The sequence below is a fragment of the Rhinopithecus roxellana genome, chromosome 4 (assembly GCF_007565055.1).
Source record: "Rhinopithecus roxellana isolate Shanxi Qingling chromosome 4, ASM756505v1, whole genome shotgun sequence".
In the NCBI taxonomy this organism is placed as follows: domain Eukaryota; kingdom Metazoa; phylum Chordata; class Mammalia; order Primates; family Cercopithecidae; genus Rhinopithecus; species Rhinopithecus roxellana.
This window is the reverse complement of record NC_044552.1, coordinates 45,329,650-45,344,280: the sequence shown is the minus strand read 5'-3', so window position 1 is coordinate 45,344,280 and position 14,631 is coordinate 45,329,650. Positions and strand designations below refer to the sequence as shown.

The 14,631-nt window shown below is 39.2% G+C and overlaps 1 protein-coding gene across 3 annotated transcripts in view; it reads right to left on the bottom strand.

The window, feature by feature from the left end:
- Positions 1–14,631, bottom strand: part of KHDRBS2 (KH RNA binding domain containing, signal transduction associated 2) — a 627,085-nt gene that overhangs the window by 288,914 nt on the left and 323,540 nt on the right. The window lies entirely within an intron of this gene.

The following is a 14,631-nucleotide window of genomic DNA, read 5'->3' as shown; positions in this document are numbered from 1 at the left end:
GCATAATTTAAGCAAATTTTCCATAAGTAGAAAGAAACCCTTTGAGAAATAAAAATCTGCTACAAGCCATTTAAAGATTTTAAAATCATTTTTGAGTGTTTGAATGATTTAAAAAACTTCCATAATTATCATCTACAACAGATTTTAATTAGCTAAATGAAAATGCTAAACCCCTGAAAATAAGTCAGAATTACCATTAACACTGCAGTCTACATGACTACACTGTGGAAGGAAAGAATTGTTTTGTGCTTGATGTTTAGCATTTTGCAGATAGTAAGTGAAAGATTATCACTGTGTTCTTTAAGAAAACTAGAACTTTCTAGCTACTTTTTGAGAAGTTAGGAAGGTTACTTGATTGTGATAAAAAGTAGGCTAACTATACAAGTCAAGGCTTATTTCCAAGTCTATGTTCTCACCAGCCCAGATTATCAGCAAGCCTCATACCCGCAGCTTTTCTATCTCTTGCTGCCTTTATTTACTTATCTATTTATTTATTTAGTCAATAGCGGAATATTAAAGGGTGGCTGCTTAACATTTTGCTGGCATTGATTCTGCATAGGCTACATAACTTCTGGTTAACCAATGATACTAGGTTGGTGCAAAAGCAATTGCCATTAATTGCTTTTAATGGCATTATTTTTAATGGCAAAAACCACAATTGCTTTTGCACCAACCTAACACATTTCGATTGGAAGAGACTTTTCCTAGTATTGTGCCCAAGTCATTATTGAAACCTGGTTAATTCAGTACAGGTGCAGCACAAATCAATATATGATACATATATTTTGTTAATGTATACTAAGTACTTTATACATTTCATCTTTAATCAAAATCATTTTGTACATATTCACATGTTTCAGATTATGAAACTGCAGTTAGAAGACTTAAATAGCTTCAGCCAAATTTGGATCCGGACTCAGTTCATTTTGCAAGCAGATTTGCATTTTTTAGAATTTCAAGATGTAAAATTTGGTGGAAAAGTTAACATAAATAACATTAATTATGTTTTATCTTTCTTGGACCTCACAGAAACAACCAGCAATTACTTCACTAAATTTCAAAAAATAAAACTAAACATGTAATTATTGGTTTTATGTAGAGATTAGAGACATGACATGAATAGAACTTACCTGGATTTAAAAAACAACAAATTTGCTGTTGATGTCATGTGAGTTAACTGTATAACTCATGTTAATGTGAGTGTTAACCTGATCAGAAATGCTCATTATTTTAAAAGATGAAGGATCCCTGAAAGAGATGGAAAGGCATCCCTGCGTTCCTGTATATATGCTCTTCACATACTCAAATCCTTCTGATAATAGCACCTTGTAGCCTGGAAATCCACTCTTCACTTCTCTAAGGATACTTTCAAACTCTACCTAGGACTTCAGAGCTTTTCTTAGTGCCCAATTATCAGTTTGGGGAGGAGAAGCAACACTAGACTGAATGAAAATACACTCATTTTCTCTTTGGGTCCTGCTAAGGTGCAAGCTGCTTGTTCACTCTGGGGCCAACTGGTTTTGGCACACATGATGAAATAATTAAATCAGAGATTTCTTGACACCGTCCCTTTCTATCACTTCCTATGTTGATGCTCATGTGGTTATTTTTGTGTTAACCTCTCCTTACACCTAGAATTTCCTAGGGAACTCAAGTAATTTTCAACTGTATTAAGTAAAATAAAATGGTTATTGATTGATATTACCTAGAGTGACATGACTAGCTCATGGTGGAGCTCAACAAAATAAAGAAAACAGCAGTTAATTGACCCTACTATCCTTGGAAGACACAGTGGTGATCGTCATTTGCTACTTGGGATGACCCTTTGGAATCACATCTTCCAGAAGCAGTATGTCCAATAATTTTATAAACCCATCTTAGAAAAAGGAAGTGGCAGGATAATAGGATCATCGTAGGGAGGTCAGCAGTAAGACATATGAATAAAGATCTCTGTGACATGAATAAGTTTAAGGAAAAGTGCTGTGCCTTGATATGCATATGCAAACATCTCCATAAACCTTTTTAGTGCATAAAGAGCAGTATTGCCGCTAGGGTAGCATGTCCCACCTTCAGCCCTAAGGCGGTTTTCTCCTTTCTCAGTAAACAGAACATACAATCCGGTTTTACACTGAGATGTTCCATTGCCCAGGGACGGGCAGGAGACAGATGCTTTTCTCTATCTCAACTGCCAAGAGGCCTTCTTTCCTCTTATACTAGTCCTCCTCAGCACAGACCCTTCACGGGTGTCAGGTTGGGGGACAATTAGGTCTTTCCCTTCCCACGAGACCATATTTCAGACTATCACATGGGGAGAAACCTTGAACAATACCTAGCTTTCCTAGGCAGAGGTCCCCGCGACCTTTGACAGTGTACGTGTCCCCGGGTACTTGCGATTAAGAGAATGGTGATAACTTTCTTTCAGGCACTTGTTTAACAAAACACACCCTGCACAGCCCAAAATCCGTTAAATCTTGAGTCACCACAGCACATGTCTCTTGCAAGGACAAGGTTGGGGGTATGGTCACAGATTAACAGCATCTCAAATACAGAACAAAATGGAGTTTCTTATGTCTACTTCTTTCTATATAGACACAGTAACAGTCTGATCTTTCTTTTCCCCACAATTTACCCTAGGTAATGTGATGAAGAAATAATTGGAAACATTGATTTTATAACCATAGTTTGGACTGGAATGTCATATTTGAGAATTAGGTGCATCAAATCAGATATGATGAGGCAGTTTAGAATAGAGTAACTTTTCTTTCTTTCTTTCTTTTTCTTTCTTTCTTTCTTTCTTTCTCTCTTTCTTTCTCTCTTTCTTTCTTTCTTTTTTTTTTTTTTTTTTTTTTTTTTTTTTTTTTTTTTTTTTTATATAGTGACTAAGTCTCACTATGTTGTCCAGGCTGGTCTCAAATTCCTGGGCTCAAGTGCTCCTCTAACTTTGGCCTCCCAGAGTGCTGGGATTATAGGCGTCAGCTAAGACTGATTTTATAGAGCCACTGCTTACAAAGGTCTCTTGGAAAAACTGGCCTGATACCTACTTAGATTACAGGGTTTCTAGCCTTTAAGATAAGTAACAAAGGTCACTTCTGGTTGGGTTTAGGATACTTGGGATAGTCTGGGGACCTCGAGAAGAGAGGAATTCACAAAAATTTATAGGTACTGCAGGTGAAGTAAGGTGGTTGGTTCTTGGCTTGGTTTCACAGCATTGAGAAGGCTTTTAAAAGTCCAATCTGAGATTCCTTATGTTAATAAAAAACTTCAGCAGAGGAAACTTAAAAAGATCCATGTGGTCAGTTATCATTATTGCTTCACTTAGGTTATAATCAAGCCAAATCAAATGTAATCAGGACTTGTTTTGCAAACAAGAATAATTTTCATTTGATTATCATTGATTAAAAATCAGGTGTACTGTAAAGACAAGGTTTACGTTTCAATGGAAAACTATAAACTACTCTTACAGGTTATTAGATTCTAATCTTTATTGTTTTTTAGCTACTTGCATCTCTGTGTAAACTGGGTCCTACCATCTTCTTAATTTTGTCATCAATTAACAGTTCTACTTTTTCTACCACCCTCCTTACTTGGAATCACTGAGAATTAAAACTGCCACTTTCCCCAAATCCCGTAACAAAAGCTTTCTGACTTCACGTAAACACCAACAGATTTATTGCTGAAAGAGTTTGGACCACTCAAAAATTTCACCAGAACACTTGTAGCTTCCATGCTGTGCTCCAGAAAATAACCATGACTACACCTATACCACTTCTGTTCTCCCTTAAGATACTTAGAGCCCAACATCAAGAACCCTTCTCAGTGGGCTATACCATGAAGTTAAAAACTGGATTCATCCTATGCTCCAATCATTAATCTTTTTCTGTTTCCCTTTTACAGATATCATATTTTATAATTTTTAACCTGAAATTTCTCCCCAGAGCAATCAACCTAGCTATTTTTGTGAAATTTCTAGGGAAGTTTCAGATGGGAAAAATGTGGAGACCCATTTGGAGCCCCAGGGGTTCATACAAATGTTATTTTAAAGTGAAAACAGTTGAGCTAAATAAGCAGAAAAAAAATATGTTCTGAACATAACCTAATCTTACTAAAACAGAGATTTACCAAAGTCAGCTACACAACCCCTAACTCTGGAGTGGTCTCCAGTCAGGGAAGAACTGATCTTAGGCACTAGGACATTCCAAAATATTGTGTAAACAATGCTTATCAGAACCATCCATTCATTAAAACCTGAAAACACCCCTTCCCTAAAGTTTGGTATATAAACTTTATCCCTGGCTATTCAGTGAACTACTCAGTACCGAGCAACCGCCACATGCCTGTGTAAGTACATTTTGTCTTTTCCTCTGTTAATTTATTGTCTGTTAATTTGCAAGCCTCCAACCAACTGGACCCAAGTTAGAATAGGAAGTTTTTCTGCCAGCATTAAATACGCAGATTCAGTTATAATTCATTTTATGATTAAAAAACTATGCAGTTAAAGTATGCACAACATCACATATTTTTTTTCTGCAATTATAAGCACAAACACAGGCTGTATAAATAAATAATAGAAGGTTGTAATCCAAAAGACTATCGTGGTGCTCATGAACAAATTAGGATAAGTAACTTTTGACAATAGCCTCTCCCACCTAGTCTCTCCTATGGCTTGTTACCTTACTCGATAATGGTATGGGCAGTTGCATAGGTTCTAATTAGGATATTTCAACTTTAGGAGAAACAATAACTGTATAAATATAATGCTTACTCTTTCACCCTTAAATCAACCTTATGAATCTTTAGAGTCCAAAGAGAAAGGTCCCAAAGACTGGAAACTTTTTAGTAATATGGGTTAGCCTCAACTACCACAATTTTAAAGACCATTTTTTTTTTTTTACTTCTTTCTGTGTATTGAAACAAATATTTCAAAACTCAAATTTCAATATTTCAAATATCAGCCTTTCCTGTAGAGATTCTTATATAGCCCAGGGTCCAGGAAGAGCCTTGACCAGAAGTTAAAGCTGCCTTAGAACTACTAACTGTGTGAAACTGCAGCAAGTAGTTTGCTCTCGTGGCTCCCAGTTACTTCATATGCAAAAGAAGAGGAGGTAACCCAAGAGGACATTTTCAAATGTTGTTATAGGGAGTCACAGGGGTTCCAAAGGCACTTCAGAGACTGCCATGGATCAAAATGAGGATCTTTTTCTATGCATTCAACGACATCAACTCAAGTTGGACCTCATTATATGTAAAAATTTCAGGTGAGATGATACTGTTCTGCGAGTACAATAAACCAAAAACAGTAGGCAACATTAGACATGATGATGTCTCCGGTTTCTCACAGCTTCAGTAATTTATGACTTAGCATGTGACTTCCCCTCACAGGCATCCTGATACTTAGAACTTCAGTATTAGAAAATACTACGATCCAAATACAGTGTCTTCTATGATACACGACCAGCAAAATTAAAAATAAATGACTACTTTTATGTGATTATTTAAGCATCTACAGTAAAGACATTCCTGCATATTTTATGTACATATGTAATTTAATCTTTATAGAACCAGAGAAACATTGGGTGGATTTTGGAAGCACTAGAGTTATATGGTTTCTTAAAAAATGAATTTTGGAGTCAGAGAAATCTAGATTTAAATTAATAGCTCTGATATTTATTATCTGTGATGTTTGAAGAAAGTTGTTTAATTTGGGAGACTGTGGACCTCTCATGAAAAGAGGAAATGAGGTCATATACATAAACTGCAAGTACAGTGCCTGGCATAGTATAAACACTCAAAGAAGGTTAGTTTTTCTCTCAGAGAAGCTAAGTAACTTGGTTGTGGTTATTCACTTAGTAAGGGGTTTGAAAATGGTCTGCTCTATGCCAAGGTCACACTTTTATGTTAATGAATGTTTATTCTGTACATTAAATTCACTTGAAATAATATAATTACAAAAGTTTCCAATTAAATGTTGCTGTGGTATAACGAAGAGTGTATCAGTTTGATGTTGGTTTAGCTATTAAGTTAATTTAAATGTATAACTTTAAGGAAATATATACTTGAAAATTATTCTAAACCAAAAAGCTCAAGTGTTTTAGAAAGATAAGGAAAAATAAACATCACTATATTTCTTAGTCTGGTCAGGTTGCTATTGCAAAATACCATAAACTGAGTGGCTTATTCAGCAGACATTTGTTTTTCATAGTTCTGAAGGCTGGAAAGTAAAAATCAAGATGCTAGCAGATTCTGTTCCTGGTGAGGGCTCTTTTCCTGGCTTGCAGAAAGGTCACCTTATTTTTGTATCCTCCCACACATGGCAGAAGAGAGAGGGCTCTGGCACCTCTTCTTACAAGGGTACTAATCCCACCATGGGGGCCTCCACCCTTATGATCTCATCTAAACTTAAATACCCACAAAAGCCCCACCTACAAATACCATCACATCGGGGATCAAGGATTCAACATATGAATTTTGAGGGACACAAACATTTAGTCCACAGAATCATGTGTACTTTCTTGAATTTGTACCTTTCAAATAAACTGTAGGGTTATTGTCTACAATATGTTACATACATCACATAACATGGACCACATATCATGGCAATTAACAGCACAGCTTCTATTTCATGATGGCCAGAATTTAAAATTCCAGCTTTTCCACTTAATAGTACATAAACTTGGGAAAGTAGCTCCACTATTGCAGCCTTCTAATTCCTCACTTACAAAATGTAGGTAGTTATAACGGTAGTAACACAAGACCAAATCCAATATTACTGTTACTAAATATTATTATAGGAAGTATCTTAGTTTTTTTTTTTTTTTTCTTTTCTTTTCTTTTTTTTTTTTGAGACGGAGTCTCGCTCTGTCGCCCGGGCTGAGTGCTGTGGCCGGATCTCAGCTCATTGCAAGCTCCGCCTCCCAGGTTCACGCCATTCTCCTGCCTCAGCCTCCCCAGTAGCTGGGACTACAGGCGCCCGCCACCTCGCCGGGCTAGTTTTTTGTATTTTTTAGTAGAGACGGTGTTTCACCGTGTTAGCCAGGATAGTCTCGATCTCCTGACCTCGTGATCCGCCTGTCTCGGCCTCCCAAAGTGCTGGGATTACAGGCTTGAGCCACCGCGCCCGGCCGAAGTATCTTAGTTTTAATACAATATGCTAAATTATATATGAACCAAAATAATTAAACTTCTAAAATCCCAATTATTCTCACAGGAGTAGCTCTTCCAATGACAGGAATAAACCAAATAATAAAAAAGTTGAAAATGCATGATATACTGTATGTGCAAGTTTTATACTTTTATTTTTGCTTTAGCAATTATTACTGTCATATTTTACCTCAGAGTTATAATTTACTAAAGTGCCTTTTGCAGGTTTTTTCTTCTTGATGCCACAGGGTACTTTCTTTTAACATAAATCTTCTTCAAAAATAAGTAAGTCTATTGTCTGCACAGCTTTTACCATCAAGAAATTCAAATAAACACACATTTATTATTTATACCTTGCCCTGAATGGGATTGTTCTGAATTCCCAATTTAAAGACATTTTTAAATGGGCATATGTGGAAATTCTTTCATGCCAGAACAAATTAGTTGCCCCAAATTTACACACACAAAAGGATTTTGTACAAATGGATACATATAAATGCATGATAGAGAACAATAGCTAGATCCTAAAGAGCACCTTCAAACTCTTGTCACTTCACTTCTAAATGCCTGCTCTCTTTGAATTAAATGTGGCAAGAATTCTTCCAGGATCAGGCCATCCATACTCCAAATGGTCACCTATGAGAAGGGAAATCTTTTCACAATTGCACATCCATACAATACTCACTAGATTCATTTAGGGCACAGAAAGTACTAGAAGCATCAACAGAACCAAGGGTGATATTTTAAAAAGTAGCACAGGATTCTGAATGCAGAGAAGTGGTTAGTGCCAAACACAAGTTTACTTATCTTCAGTTTGTAGTCTGTGGGTTTACTAGAGAGTAGGAAGCTTAAATCATACACTCTAGGCTATATCAAGGATGGTAAATTCCTCAAATAATAAAAGGGTGTTGTCCAAACAGTGAATGAGTGTCTTGATACAATAAGAACAGCTGTTTAATCAAGGAAAAGAAGGCAATTGATCTTGATCAAATGGAATCTACAGAAAAGTTTATAGGTCTTCACTCTGAATTAACATATGAGAGACTTGTTTTCCTACATTTCAGCTGCCTATTAATTAGTGTACTCACAAATACTTGTTTCATGGAACAGGGCAATATGGGAGTACACTTATCTCAATGAGCTTCTCTTATGTTTTCTTTCTCAATTCCAACTGAATACAAATGGACTTTCTTAGGGTTCAGTAGAAGAAACTGGTCTAAGACTACAGAGGTACTTGCCAAACAGCGTTGGAATCTAATGAAAATACATAGAAAGTGGGGAGTGGGTGCTGGGAAGAAACTGGCACTCAGACATCTCTGGACTCGCAGAGGAAGTGCATATAAGTGTTCTAGTTCTCTCTGACTTCAAAAGCTGAGAAGAAACCAAGAAACGGGTTGAGTACACTTTGCCTTTGAGACTGGGAAAAATCAGAAAAACTGAAGAGCAAAGGTATCAGGAGAGGCATCACAGGTCCACAAGGGTGAGAATCACTTTGGTTTCCACTATTTGAAGGATTCCTACACTATTGTATTTCAACAACTATATCTCCACTAACAAATAAAAACAGTAACTAATACTAGCAGCCATAAAGAGGAAAATCAGAAATCTGAACACATGTCAATTGAATTGCTGGAAGAAAAAGATGAACACTTGAATAAAAACATTTTTAAAAGCAGTTGAAGAGATAAAATGCAGACACAAAATTTATGGTGTTAAAAGACATGATTTACCATGTAAGGACAAATACAAATTAAAAATCAGAGGCTAGATTGTCCCTGTTGAAAACAGATTTCCCCACTCTCCTTCTTCTCAGAGCATTTATGTTAGAAAACTTGTAATTATAAGTGCTTTCTCCTCCCTTTGAAATGTATATAAATCCTTTTGGAGACTAGATAGGCCTTTTGTCAGGTTTATGACCTAGTAATGTCTTTCCCAAGGGCTCAGGAAATCATCTCTTTAAAATGTAAACATCACTGGCGATAGCATCCCTGTCTCCCATTTTCTGTCAAAGGACAGGAGCCTAACTTTGGTGGATGTCTTGTTCCAAGTTGCAAAACCAGTTCCTGCCATAAAGATAAAAGAAGTTTGTTTTTCCTTTGGATAAAGCCAATTAGCTAATTCAGATGCTCATCCCAATTGCCAGGTAAAGTTAGGGTGAATTATGTTTGACAAATGGTGCTGTCACATTTTTACTTGAGCCTACTTACTGTTTTCCTTGAAAACACGTATGTAATGGGTTGTATCTGCTTGGCTATATAAAAGTGTAAGATTTCTTTTTGTCTTTGTGATCTCTTAGTAGATTGCTTTTGATGTACATCACATTCAGGTTTAATGCTCATTCACTAATAAAAGTGTTCACTTTCTCTGGAAAGTAGAGTTTTTCTGGGTTGAGAGATTTTTGTTTTTAATTGCATTTCCTCATCACCCACTGAAACAAATGGTAACAGATTCTGTTCATACTCTGCCCATATCCCCATGCCTTAGTATCTCCATGCAATCAGCATTGATTTGTCTTTTTCGCCTGAGGGCTTGCTCTGGCCTGCGGATCCCTCCACCCTAGCATAGAACAGGGAAGAAATCTGCTTTCCAAGGCTCAACTAGTGACTGGGGCGGGGTTGGGTGTATAAAGAGCCAAGGTTGTTCAACCTTTGCATGTGCTAACTTGTATGTTCTTTCTCAGAGTTCTGTGGTGGAATAAGAAACAGTTAGTTGCCCACAGTTTTAACTTGCTTGAGAATGCACCCTCTCTGGGTTTCGTTCATTTCCTATTTCACTTCTCATGCCTCTACCTGGACCACCAGAGATCTTCCAAACAAACCTCACATAAGTAAATTTTGCCACAGTCCTTCTGTTGGGGGAACTCAAACTAAGATAATTCAGTAGCTTAAATTAAGAAAGAGATAGCCGAAATCAGAATTTTTGTCCAGAAAGTGAGAGGTGACAACGTGCTAGCAGCCCTCACTCTCAGCTCCTCCTCTGTAACGTCTGTCCTCACTTCCAGCATAGGACTCTAGTCAAGCCCAGAGGAGACTGGCCTCTAGGGAGCCCACCACAGCCTCCCCAGGACAGCGGCACCAATTCGGCCCACCTGGGCTTCCCCTCTTCCACTAGGAAGCCCTGCCCCTCCTTGTGGGTCTGTGACCTGACTGTGAGCCTACCATCCTGTGCCAACGTGAGTAATTCAGTACGCCACTGCACTGTGGGAACCCTTCTCTGGGCTGGCTGAGGCCGGAGCCTGCTCCTTCTGCGCGGAGGGGGAGGCGCGGAGGGGGAGGCGCGGAGGGGGAGGCGCTGGGAGAAACCAGGGCTACACCAGCCACTCACAGGCCAGCGCAAGTTCCCACGAGTGCCGGAGCAGATGGCCCAGTACTTGCAGGGCGGGCCACTGCCACATTCCCTGGACAGTGGGGGGCTTAGCACCAGGGCTAGCAGCTGCAGAGGGTGCACTGGGTCCCCCAGGAGTGCCTGCCCGCAGGGGCTGTGCTGGAATTTTCGCCGGCCTCCTCTGCCTCCCTGTGGGGCAGGGCTCCGGACCTGCAGTCCACTATGCCCAACACTCCCCTGCGCCTGTGGGCGCCTGCGGAGCCCGAGCCTCCCCAAAGAGCACTGCCCCCTGCTCCGCAGTGCCCGGGTCCCATCAACCGCCCAAGGGCTGAGGAGTGGGGTGGCCAGGCTGAACTGGCGAGCAGCTCCACCTGCAGCCCTAGTGCTGGTTCCATTAGGTGAAGACAGCTGGGCTCCTGGGTCTAATGGGGACTTGGAGAACCTTTATGTCTAGCTAAGGGATTGTAAATACACCAATCAGCACCCTGTATCTAGCTCAAGGTTTGTAAATACACCAATCAGCACTCTGTGTCTAGCTCAGGCTTTGTAAATACACCAATCAGTGCTCTGTATCTAGCTAACCTAGTGGGGACTTGGAGAACTTTTCTAACAGGCTGTGTCTAGCTCAGGGATTGTAAATGCACCAATCAGCACTCTGTCAAAATGGACCAATCAGCTCTCTGTAAAATGAACCAATAAGCTCTCTCAAAATGGACCAATCAGTTCTCTGTAAAATGGACCAATCAGCAGGATGTGGGTGGGGCCAGATAAGGGAATAAAAGCAGGCTGCCTAAGTCAGCCAGCAGCAACCACTGGGGTCCTATTCCACACTGTGGAGGCTTTGTTCTTTGGCTGGTTGCAATAAATCTTGCTGGCGCTCACTCTGGGTCCATGTTGCCTGTATGAGCTGTAACACTCACTGTGAAGGCCTGCAGCTTCACTCATGAGGCCAGCGAGACTATGAACCCACTGAGAAGAGAAGAACGAAAAACTCCAGATGCGCTGCCTGAAGAGCTGTAATGCTCACCGTGAAAGTCTGAGGCTTCACCCTGAAGCCAGTGAGACCACAGACCTGCCAGAAGGAATAAACTCTGAACACATCTGAACAACTGAAGGAACAGACTCCGGACCCACCATCTTTAAGAACTGTAACACCACAAGGGTCCGCGGCTTCATTCCTGAAGTCAGTGAGACCAAGAACCCACCAATTCCGGACACAAAAGTTTAAGTGCAAAATAAAGCCATAAAGTAACAAAGATCATGAAGAAAACATTAGGGAAGTGGAGGTTAGAATCAGCAAAGTCAATATGGCAATATTTTTTTAAAAAGCTACTTGTATAAATTCTAAAAAGAGAAAACATAACCCAAGAAATAACAAAAATGAATAATGAATCTGCTGATTGCAATGGCTTATTTGATTCCACACAATTGGAAAGACTCACAGGGTATATCACATTAAAGTCTCCGACCTTTAAGTGAAACAAAAACAAGAGCTCATACAAGCTTCTAGAAGTAGAACTACAAAGAAAAAAATTCAATTGGTATTGAACTTCTCATCTATGAAAATTTGAATTTAGAAATAAGAATAATAAATAGCCTCAGAACAGCAAGCTGTGTGCTGAGTACTTCACACACATAATTTCATTTTGTTCTTCAGAAACAGTACCTAGGATTTGACGACCTTTTTATTTTTTATTTTTTGGGTCTTGCTCTGTCACGAGGCTGGAGTGCAGTGGTGTGGTGTCAATTCACTGCAACCTCTGCCTCCTGGGTCTAATCAATTCCCCTGCCATAGCCTCCCATGTAGCTGGTACTACAGGCATGCACCACCATGCCCAGTTAATTTTTTGTATTTTAGTAGAGACAGGGTTTCACCATGTTGGCCAGGATGGTCTCAATCTCCTGACATTGTGATCCATCTGCTTTGGCCTCTCAAAGTGCTGTGATTACAGGCATAAGCCACAGTGTCCGCCCTGATAATCCTTTTTTGCATTGAGAACTGCATGACTCCTGAGTTCCCAGGGCCATGGATGATTATAGTACAATAAGGTGATGTGTCATCATTTTGACTTTTCCACTATAAAATGTGATATTCTTCCAGGAAATGCAATGTTCAGACCACCTGGAATTAAGTCCGTTAAAACATTTTCACTAATGCAAACAGAAAAAGCCTATTTCTAAGAAGGCTCAATAGCCTAAAATTAGTGAGAAATTAAAATGTTCTGAGTATATACCAAATAAAGTTATAAGCAAATCAAAAGCTGTTTGTGAAGAACATGTTTGTAGATAGTATTTTGAAATCACTTTATGCAGCATGCTGAGTCTTAGGGTAGCTGGGTCCTGTTTTCTATTTCAAGAAGAGGCATCCTTGTGAAGAAAAGGCTTAATGAAGTATGAGACCGGCATGCTTTGAGTTTGGAATTGGGCCCAGGAAGAAAGATGGGTTGAACAGAAACTTATGAAACCAATTAAAAAATGAAGACAGCCAGTGAGCCTGGCAAGAGGATCACAATAAAGAAATCTTCCCCCAGTAGATATTGCCAGAATCACTTCTGAGCCTTATGATGTTGAAAGGGTGAGCCGTAACTGCCAACCAATAATGGAAAAGCAAACACAAGTGAGTCCCAGTTGACAGGGAGCAATAGGCTAAATGCCTGTTTTTGAAAGAAATTTTCAGAGTGGAATATCAGTTTCTGGGAGGACATCTTGTTTGTGGAGGAGCCAGCAGCAGGATGCCCAGTCAGCTCTGACCGAGGACTCTGAATGGAGTGACTAAGCCAGAGAGGGGAAAACAAGAACAACACAATGAGAGGCTAAAAAGGCTGCTGAAGAAGGTCTTGCAGAATTGTATAGATGCTGCCCACTGGGAAAGCAATGGTTGCAGTCTGATCAATATGGCCCTAGACAATGTCATATGGAATGTTTTACTTTGGACAGAGCATTATGCTGTTTTTCAGGCAAATGGACTGGGACGTAAGCACCATCAGGACCTATAAAGTGGCTAACCACTTACTAGAACATAACTGGTATCAGTGCGAAAGGGCATCCAAATTTACAGCATGTGCCAGGGGCAGAAAATATATACTGCTGCTACTTTTAGCTTTTGAAAATCAAACTTGATCATATTAGTTCCTGCTTGCTTACAAGTCTTGGCTACCATCTTGTTTACCTAAACTTCAACAATTTTATCCTGGCATTTCAGATTTTTAAAATTTGACACTGGTTTAGCTTACCTGTTCTATCTTCTGCCATCTCCTTTGTGAATACCATTTTTCAATCACAAGAAAATACCTTTCTTTGAAATTACCATCCTCTTTTAAACCTCTGTGTACATTTCTTCTTGCAATGTTCAGATTGAATATACTTAGCCAGACTCCACAGACTCAGCAATGCAGAAGTAATTGCGCCATAGTATCTTCCATGTAATATCTTCTAAATGATATTAGATCATAAATATTTGGTATTATAGTAATAATATCAATTGTATCCTGCCTCATAATATTTGGCTCCATGGGTCCTTCTAAACATGGAGTATGTTTTTCTGTAGGGGTCTGATGTGTGTGTGTGTGTGTGTGTGTGTGCGTGCGCGTGCGCTTATATGTGTAACCACAGTGGGAAGAGTATAGTTAACTGAGGCTTTTTAAATCATATCTAAATGGTTAATAAAATATATAATATTTATATACATTTGTATAAATCATTTTAATCAATGAAACAGCTTTCTTTTACCTGGAAAACAAATATTTTCCAGGGGGAATGAAGGACACAGAAAATTGACCTTTTAAATATTGCAATGTCTTATCAAATGGTCTTTTTCCCTTTCTATCCTTTATTTTTGTCAACTTAATGAATGCTCTACCAATATTGGAAAATACAACCCTAGTACCAGAGATACCTGAGAACCTGTAAGAGATAGAGTATATGGGAGGAAGGGTGTACTGGTGCCCTTCTGTAACTAAGCTTCAAGCGCAGTTGCTTGCCAGGAAACTGATATGATATTGAAGCTGCTACAAAATTTCTCTTGGGCCCTGAAGAGCCCTTTTGCAGAATGTTTTCTCTAAGTCTGCAAAATTGACGTGTTTGGGAAAAGTGTAAGGGCAGAGTATGGGAGGAAGAACTAAGGCCTGGATATGGGCTCCCCATAATGCTTTATACTTGTTAGCACACATC